The sequence below is a fragment of the Muscardinus avellanarius genome (genome assembly GCF_963383645.1).
Source record: "Muscardinus avellanarius genome assembly, chromosome: 10".
Lineage (NCBI taxonomy): Eukaryota > Metazoa > Chordata > Mammalia > Rodentia > Gliridae > Muscardinus > Muscardinus avellanarius.
Genome location: NC_137796.1, coordinates 87688090 through 87698062, shown reverse-complemented (window position 1 = coordinate 87698062; position 9973 = coordinate 87688090). Strand labels below are relative to the sequence as shown.

General features: G+C 41.9%; 1 protein-coding gene across 1 annotated transcript in view; it reads left to right on the top strand.

The window, feature by feature from the left end:
• Positions 1–501: 501 nt before the first annotated feature.
• LOC308267759 (S-adenosyl-L-methionine-dependent tRNA 4-demethylwyosine synthase TYW1) overlaps positions 502–9973 on the top strand; it is a gene marked incomplete at its 3' end in the record, with an annotated part of 138017 nt that continues 128545 nt past the window's right edge. Inside the window, exon 1 of the mRNA XM_080702667.1 lies at positions 502–550. The remainder of the gene's footprint in view (positions 551–9973) is intronic.

Below are 9973 nucleotides of genomic sequence, written 5' to 3'. Positions count from 1 at the left end.
TGTGGTGACGCACGCTTGTAATCCCAGGATTTGGGAGGCTGAGACAGGAGGATCACAGGTTCACAGACAGCCTCCCAACTTAGTAAGGCCCTCTGCAACTTAGACCCTGCTTCAACATAAAGAATTAAAACAGCATGGGGCTGTAGCTTGGAGTTAGGATGCCCCCGGGTTCAATCCCCAGTACTGCAAAACAGACAGACACACACACACACACACACACACACACACACACACACACACACACACACACACACAATTGGCCCTGGCCCGTCTTCAGGTCGTGGTCCGCCTGGAGCCATGATTGCTTTGTGGCCAGGGTGTAGACTGGTTTGGAATGAGCCTTCTCGTTGATGCCGAGTGTTCTCAACCGTCGTGGAGGTTCTGCGCTGCGCGTTCCTGGTCCTGCATTTCATTCTTCTTATTTTAATACAGAGGGAAGAGGATCAGCCGGAGGCGAGTCCTCTCTTGTCCCGGAGCCCCGGGAAGAACGCCGCCGGTGAGGGAAGAGCTATGATAACGCCTGCGCTCCGAGACGCCCTCACCAAACAAGGTGAGCACGCGGGCTGTGTCACGACACACTTTAGCATCCTAACTTAACACCTAGCGGAGGAGGGTAAAGCGGGGCTGCCACGATGCCGAGGGTGGAGGTCCCCGCGAGCAGCAGCGGTGCTGCTGACGCTTCTTCCTCCAGTGGGTCACTGTGTGTTGACCGCCGGGCCCAGCACATTTTCTTTTGGTTCGTTTTGTTGGGCTGCTCCTATCAGCATGCAGATAGAAAAGGCTCTCTTTCCCACACTTCATTAGCAGTTTTTTTTTTTTTTTTTTGCGGTACCCAGGGTCATTCTACTTCCACGCTACACCCCCAGCCCTATTTTTTATTCTTTATTTTGAAACCGGGTCTCACTAAGTTGCAGAGGACCTCACTAAGTAGCTGAGGCTGTCCACCCTGAACCGTGATCCTCTGGCCTCACCCTCCCTAATGCTGGGATTACAAGCATGTGCCACCACGCCCAGCTCTCATCTGTTCTTTAATTTCTTTCTTTTGTTTTTTTCATATTTCTACTTTAAAAAAAATTTTTTTTGGTGGTACTGGGGTCCTGGAAACCCTTCTACCTCCGGGCTACACTCCCAGACCTATTTTATGTTTTTATTTGGAAACAGGGTCTCTTAAGCCAGCGAGGCTGGGTAGCGATCCTCCTGTCTCCACCTCCCAAGCGCGGAGATTACAAGTGTGTGCCACCATGCCTGGCTCTACTTTTTTTTTTTTTTTTTTTGTGGTGGTACTTGGGGTGGAACCCATAGGCTTTCTACCTCCGGGCTATACTCCCAGACCTTTTTTATATTTTATTTGGAAACAGGGTCTCACTAAGTTGCTGAGAGCCTCACTAAGTAGCTGAGGCTGGCTTCGAACCTGTGCGATCCTCCTGTCTCAGCTTCCCCAGCACTGGGATTACAAGGGTATACCACCACACCCGGCTCTACTTTTTTATTTATTTATGTATTTATTTATTTTTTGTGGTACTAGGGATTGAACTCAGGGACAGTCTATCTCTGAGCTACACCCCCAGCCATAGTTTTTATTCTTTATTTTGAAACAGGGTTTCACTAAGTTGCAGAGGGCTTCACTAAGCAGCTGAGGCTGTTCCTGAGTCTGTGATCCTCCTGTCTGAGCTTCCCAAGTACTGGATTATAAGCATTTGTCACCACACCCAGCTCTGTATTTCCACATTTTATTTTATTTTATTTTATTTTATTGGTACTGGGGGTGTAATCCATGGGCTTTTCTACCTCCGGGTTATACTCCTAGACCTATTTTATACTTTATTTGGAAATAGGGTCTAAATAAGTTGCTGAGAGCCTCACTCAGTAGCTGAGGCTGGCTTTGAACCTGTGCAATCCTCCTGTCTCAGCCTCGCAAGTGCTGGGATTACAAGTGTGTGCCACCACGCCCAGCTCTGTATTTCCACCTTTTAGATAGTTTTTTTTTTTTTTTTTTTGTGGTACTGGGGCCTTCTTCCTCCGGGCTACATTCCCAGACCTATTTTATATTTTTTTTTATTTGGAAACAGGGTCTCTTAAGCCAGTGAGGCTGACTTCGAACCCGCGTGATCCTCTGTCTCAGCCTCCCAAGCGCGGGGATTACAAGCATGCGCCACCACGCCCGGTTCTAGATAGGTTTTTTGGTATGATTCTTATGTCTTTTTTGTTGCTTAGTGGTTGCTTGAGGTTTTATATTATACTTCTTTATCATATCATAGTATATCTTTGAGTGGTAAAGGTTGAGCAGACCTGTTCTGAAAATCTGAAATCCAAATTGAACCTTTTAAAGCATCAAGATGAATCCACAGTGGGAAATTCCACACTTGACGTCATGTGATGGGTCGCACTCAAAGTGCAGGTGCACTAAAAATATTGTCTACAATTACCTTCAGGCTATGTGCATGAAATGCATATGAAACATACATAAATTTCATGTTTTCACTTCGATCTCATGCCCAACATATCTCTAAGTATATGAAGACATTCTAGAATCCAGAAAAATAAAAAGTACAGAACACTTCTCGTTCTATACATTTGAGATAAAGAATATTTATCCTGAATCCGACCCCACAGGTATAGAAGAGGACAGTCATGTACTACTTTTTCTTCCTAACCTTTATGCAATTATTGTTATATAGCCGGGCGTGGTGGCGCACGCTTGTAATCCCAGCATTTGGGAGGCTGAGACTGGAGGATCTCGGTTCACGCACAGCCTCAGCTACTTAGTGAGGCCCTTTGCAACTTAGTGAGAGCCAGTTTCAAAATAAAGAATAAAAAAATAGGGCAGGGGATGTAGCTTGGAGGGTTGAATGCCCCTGGGTTCCATCCCCAGACCCGCAAAAAACAAAACAACTTTTGTTATACATTCTGTTTTACATATGTTATAAGCCCTACAGTACATTGTTATAATTTTGTTTAAATAGTTAATTATCCAGTAAGGATTTGCATAATCAGAAATACTCTAATAATTAGAAACATGGGGCTGGTTATTCCTCAGTACTGAGGCGTGTGCCCTACCCAGAGCCTTGTGAACCTTGAGGTTCACGTCTGGTAGGAATAGATGCAGTTCCGTCTTCTAATCTTTCCCAATGCCCCTTTCCTTTCTTGGGTATTCCCTTGCCTATGCACTCAGTACTCAGGCCAGTATGTGGCAGGGATCCTCTGGAGTCTTTTGAGTAGCTGTCCTCTATTACTCAGTCCTGTACACTCTGGCCGCCGCCACCTCCCCAGGCCCACTTCCTCCTCTCTGAGTGCGCTGGGCTCGTTTGGGCCTCCCCTGCCTGGACACGGCCTGGGCACAGTCAAGACAGTCAGCTGGGCAATGGCAGGGCGCACTTGTTTCCCCTCTCTCCGGGATCACTTGTCTTTTGTTGCCTGCTGTTTCATGTCCTGAAAAATCTTTGTTTCACATATTTTATCCACTTTTTGACATTTTAGATGGAACAATGAATTCTGTCATTCTATCTTGGCTAGGAGCAAAATTCTGCACTTTGATTTTTAGCAACTGTGCACTGTTGGCTTATCTTGGCATTGTGGTCAACAACAGATTTCTGTCCTTTAATATGGTTTGCTTTTTATACGTTGATGCAAAATTTTATAGGATCCTGTATATCTCAGGAGAGACTTAAAGAATGAACATCAGCCTGGCATGGTGGCACACACCTGTAATCTCAGTACTTGAGAGGCTGAGACAGGAGGATTGCAGGTTTGCGGCCAGCCTCAGCAACTTAATGAGGCTCTCCACAACTTAGTGAGACCCTGTATTTATTTATTTATTTATTTATTTATTTATTTATTTATTTATTTATTTATTTATTTATTTATGGTACTGGGGGTGGAACCCAGAGGCTTTCTACCTCCGGGCTATACTCCCAGACCCATTTTATATATATTTTTTTGAAACAGGGTCTCACTAAGTTGCTGAGAGCCTCACTAAGTAGCTGAGGCTGGCTTTGAACCTGCACAATCCTCCTGTTTAGGCTGGCAGCATCCCCAACATAATATAGAAACCCAAGAGAAGACCTAGAGTTTTCTTTGGTAATCTTAAATGCTTATTTGGTGTCAGAGATTAGTTATTCAAATGGACTCAGTTCTATCTTCAAGTAGATGAGCAGTGCTTTGTTTATTTATATGAAGATATCTACATAAATATGGAAGAGGCTAAAAGACAAGGCCTTGGAAGTGTGGCCACTAGAGACTCGTAATCCAAATTGACATTGTTCCATTAATCGTGGCCCCGTGAGCATGCATGTTTAACCAGCCGCCACGCCACTGGGCCACCGTCTACACTGTGTTTCGCCATTTGTCTCATTTGTCTGCAAGAGTCTTTTTGTGTAAGAGACTCATGCTAATTGTGGCTTATTACTCGAAGCCTCATGAGAAACTTTATTGAGAGCTTTCTGGAATCAGAATGTTCTACTTGTTTGCTCTTCCACTTGTTTAAAAAGGAAATGAGATTACTTTGGCCTGGCTTTAACTGGGCTTTTCATGTCTTATGCAGTTCAGAGTTTTTAACTGATAGATGGTGGAGTGATAGTGAGGACATTACTCTAAGTTGCAGTTCCCAGAATTGGACTTTATACCCTTTTGGGTATTATTTCTTTGTTTTAATCTCCTGTCCACAATTTGGTTCTTAATTTTTTTTTGGAGATTAAGATAATTTCCCTGTCATGCATTAGAAATATATTGTTACTTTTGTTTTCTGGCCCAGCACATGGTCCATTTTTAAAATTAGTCCACAGGTCCTTGAGGAGAATGTGTTAAGTGTAGTATTGTGTGTGTGCTTGGTCAGGTTTATTGTGTTGCTCAGGTTTTTTAGGGCTTTCTTGAGTTTGGCCTGTGAGATCTGTAAGATAGTGAGAGGTTTAAACCTCCTCCTATGACCGGGCATGTTGGCACACGCTTGTAATCCCAGCATTTAGGAGGTGGAGACAGGAGGATCGCACAGGTTCTTAGCCAGCCTCAGCTACTTAGTGAGGCTCTCAGCAACTTAGTGAGACCCTGTTTCCAAATAAAATATAAAATAGGTCTGGGAGTGTAGCCTGGAGGTAGAAAGCCTCTGGGTTCTACCCCCACTCTCCCCCCCCCCCAACTCTCCCCCCAAAAAAAACCTCCTCCTATGACTTTGAATTAGTTTTTACTTTATTGGGCATCTGTCATTAAATTCATGTACATTTTTTTTTTGTGGTATTAGGGATTGAACCCAGGGTCATTCTATCTCTAAGCTACACTCTAGCCTTATTTTTTATTTTGAAACAGTCTCACTAAGTTACTGAGGCTTATCTCAAACCTGTGATTCTTCTATCTCAGCCTTTCAAGTACTAGGATTATAGGTGTGCCACCATGCCCAGCTGCATATACATTTTAATTGCTTTTCCACTCAGATGAATCAAGCCTTGAATGCTGTGCAGGCTTGTGACCACCACAATTTAAGTAAAGAAAAATGATTTGGCTGCATTGTAGTACCCCCTCTTGACATGAGGCTTTGGAGTTGTTCAATTTTGTGTTCCCTGCTTTTCCATCCAGGTTATCAGTTGATTGGGAGCCACTCTGGGGTGAAGCTTTGCAGGTGGACAAAGGTATTTATTTGTTTTAATTTAAATATTATCTCCATTATATGTACTTTTCTATTGCTATTATATGCAGTGAGTAAATTTAACATTTAAAATTTCTATTTAGTGAAACGCACAGACTTTTGATTGAATGTTTTTTAAACAAGTTCAGCAAACTTTGATGGCTGTAAAACTTACATCCAGGCCGGGCGTGGTGGTGCACACTGGTAATCATAGCATTTGGGAGGCTGAGAAAGGAGGATCCGGATTTGCAGACAGTCTTAGCAACTTAGTGAGGCTCTTTACAACCCAGTGAGACCCTGTTTCAAAATAAAGAAGAAAAAATAGGGCTGGGGTGTAGCTCGGAGGTCGAAGGCCCCTGGGTTCCACCCTCAGTACCGCAAAAAAAAAAAAAAAAAAAGAACTTACATCCACCATTCCAATTAAGGCACAAATTATTTCCCTCACCCTGGTGGATTTCTTGTGCCCATTTCTAGCTGATACTACTGTCTCCCTTCCTCCATTACAAGTAGCCATAGTTCTAATTCCTATTGCTGTTTTTCCTTTCTAAAATTTCATGAATGGTTATTATATAATGTATAGTCTTTTGTGAGTGGCTTTTAAAATTCAGTGTACTGTTTCTGAGATGTATCTGTATTGTAGCATATATCAGTAGTTAATTTACCTTTATTGCTTAGTAGTATTCCATTGTATACGACGTGCCAGAGTTTTTTAGTCTGTTGATAAACATTTGGTCTGTTATATTTTTTTTTACTATTAGAAGTATAACTGTTATGAGCATTCTTTTTTTATTTTTTAGTTTTATTTTTTTACTTTTTTGCAGTACTGGGGTTCCTGGAAGCCCTTCTATCTCTGGGCTACACTCCCAGACCTATTTTATATTTTTTATTTGGAAACAGGGTCTCTTAAGCCAGCGAGGGTGGCTCCGAACCAGCATGATCCTCCTGTCTCTGCCTCCCAAGCGCGGGGATTACAAGCGTGCGCCACCACGCCTGGCCTTTTTTTTTTTTTTTTTTTAACTATGGGTGAAAAAGTTGGGCATAGTGATGCATGCTTGCAATCCTGGTAATTAGGAGGCTTAGACAGGAGGATCTTGGTTTGTGGCTAGCCTCAGCAACCTAGTGAACCCCTCCACAACTTAGTGAGACCCTGTTTCAAAAGTCAAATATAAAATAGGACTGGGGGTATAGTTCAGAGGTAGAATGCCCCTAAAAAAATTGGGTAAAAAGTATGGTTTGTACTTTTTGTCAGTGTCTTTTGTATTCTAAGAAATCTTTGTCACCAACCCCCAAATTGCAAAGGTATTCTGTTTACTTTTAGAAGCTTCTTATGTAGTTTTAACTTTTATGGTTAGGTCTTTGATTCATTTTGAATTTTCTGAGTTGTGTGAGCCTTACATGGTAAGATCAGGGTCACATGACTCTCCAGTTGCTTTGGTACCGTGTATTGAAGAATTTCCTTTCTCCATTCAATAACTTTTGTGTTTGTAGACAGTCTATCTTATATGTGTTAGCTATTTCTGGACTTTCTGTATTGTGTTCCATTGATTTATTTGTCTGTCCTTATGCACATACTACATTTCTTGATTACTCTGGCTTTTTGTAGTTAAGTCTGAAATTATTTATGTAGTGTAAATTCTGTCTCTTTTTTTTTTTTTTTTTAGTTGTGAGAAATGAAACCCAGGGCCTCATGCATGCTAGCCAAGAGCCTGTTGTTGAACTATATCCTCAGCCTATGCCACAGCCTAATTTTAAAACATTTTTGTCCCCTTTAATAGAAATCCTGGGCTATTAGCAGTCAATCTCCTTTGTCCCTCCTCCCTCCAGCCCAAAGGCATCTACTTCTTGTCTCTATGAGTTTGCCTCATCTGGACATTTCATATAAATGGAACTGTAGCATGTGTGGCCTGTGTCTCTGGTTTCTTTCACTTAGTACGATGCTTTTGAGTTACATCATGCTATGTTGTACCGCGTGTCAGTTTTACATTCCTTTTTATGGCTAATAATATTGTTTGTATGGTTATGTCATACTTGGTATGTTCATCAGTTGATGGCCATTGGGGCTACTCCTATTTTTTGGATGTTATAAATAATGCTGCTGTGGACATTATTCCATGTACAAGTTTTGGGGTTGGGCGTATACCTAGGAGTGTAATTGTTGGATTACAGTAACTTGATGTTTTTATTTATTTGAGGAATCCTCAACTTTTTTAAACTGGCTGTCCCATTTTACCCCTCCCCCCCCCACTCCGGCAGTGTCATGAGGGTTCTTATTTCAGGGGCATGAATATTCCGATAGATTACACGTTTGGCACTTTCTGTTATTTCATCTGTTTTTCTTTATAATGTGCTAAGCTCTGCTAATTAATTAACTAAAACCCTTCTCTCATCCAAATTTCTTTTTTCCACTCCAGTGATTTTCAATTATATCAGATTCAATGTTTTCTGTTTTCTGTTTATAGCAGCATTTTGCAACATCAACTATAATATTGTTAAATTAAAATTGCAGATAGTACAGTATCACATGCATAATTTTTTTTTTCTTTTCTTTTTGCGGGTCTGGGGATAGAACCCAGGGGCATTTGACCTCCGAGCTATAACCCCTGCCCTATTTTTTATTCTTTATTTTGAAACCGGGTCTCACTGAGTTGCAGAGGGCGTCACTGAGTAGCTGAGGCTGTCCACAAACCGCGATCCTCCAGTCTCATCCTCCCAAATGCCGGGATTACAAGCGTGTGCCACCATGTCTGGCCATAATTTTTAAAAAAGTGTTTCGTCCAGCCGGGCGTGGTGGCGCACGCTTGTAATCCCCGTGCTTGGGAGGCAGAGACAGGAGGATCGTGCAGGTTCAAAGCCAGCCGCGCGCGCTGGCTTAGGAGACCCTGTTTCCAGATAAAAATGTAAAAGTAGGTCTGGGAGTGTAGCCCGGAGGTAGAAGGGCTTCCAGGAACCCCAGTACCACCAAAAAAAAAAAAAAAAAAGTGTTTCATCCAGACTCTCATATGAGAGAAAGAGGAAGGACTTTATATTAAGTATTATGTATTTCTGTACAAAAATTCTCTGACACTGCTACATTAGCAGCCATAACAAAGCAGCCAGATGGTTGCATCTGCTTTTAAAGGACAGATTTAAATTTAAGAGACGCAAAAAAGATTAGGAGTTATTCTGTACAAGAAGTAATAAAAAGTGAGGCTTATGTATATATGAAAAAAGAAAGAGGGAAATAACCCTAATCAAAGCAGGGCTAATAAGCCAACAAATTATATCATAATGGAGAAAATGAGAAGGTTGGGTGTACTTGCAAATGAGCCAAGTCTCACTTATAAATTGTGGAATTGGAACAATTTCGTACACTGTGATTTGGGAGGCGTAGTGATAGACTGTCACAGAAAACAGACGTCCTGCCTTCAAGTCCCACTTCTGGTTGAGATTTACTTTCGGTCTCAAATCCCAAACAAGACGTGGGAGATCATGCCCTGCAAGTAGCAGTGGGATAGAGAATGGCTCGGAAGCAGAAATAATGGGAGTGGCTGAGAGACATTACGTGGTGGACCTGTTTCAGTGTAAAATTTTAAAATGACAGGCAACTCTAAAACCAATGATTTCAACATGTAATCATTACAAGGTAGATTTGACACCCTTGTGATATAAACATTTGTAATAATATACAAATGGCAATAATGATTTTTAAAACAGATTGATCAGTGAGGATCCTATACCCAGATAATCTTACATTAACTAGATTAACTTTACTTTTTTGTTGTTGTTGTCCTGGAGATTGAACCCGGGGACATTCTATCTCCAAATTATACCCCCAGCCCTATTTATTTATCTATCTATCTATCTATCTATCTATCTATCTATTTATATTTTGAAACAGTGTCTTGCTAAGTTGTTCAGGCCAGCCTTGAGCCTGTGATCCTCCTTTCTCAGCCTCTCAAGTGCTGGATCACAGATGTGAGCCGCCATGCCCGGCTCCTGATTCGCTTTTGAAGTACACTTCCCATCTAGCTGCTCCCCTGCTGGAAGGCTGTAATGGTTCCCATTGCTTCTTACTTAACCATTTTGGTCTCTAAGAGGAGTTTCAGCCTTGTCCTAAACCCAGTTGCTAAATTCTCCCCAAATCCACTCAACTTCATCCTCTCAGTCACTCTGGCAAAAAACTCATTTTTTTTCTTTTCTGTTTCTTTTATCTTCCTTATCTCTTCCACGAACAACTAGTTCCTTTAAAATATATCCAGAATCCAGCCACTTTTCACCAGTTATGCTGCTCTGCCTTGGTCCAAGCATCATCCTTTATCCCTCTTATTATTTCAGAGGTAGGATGCCCCTGGGTGATACCCCGGTATCACACACACAGCC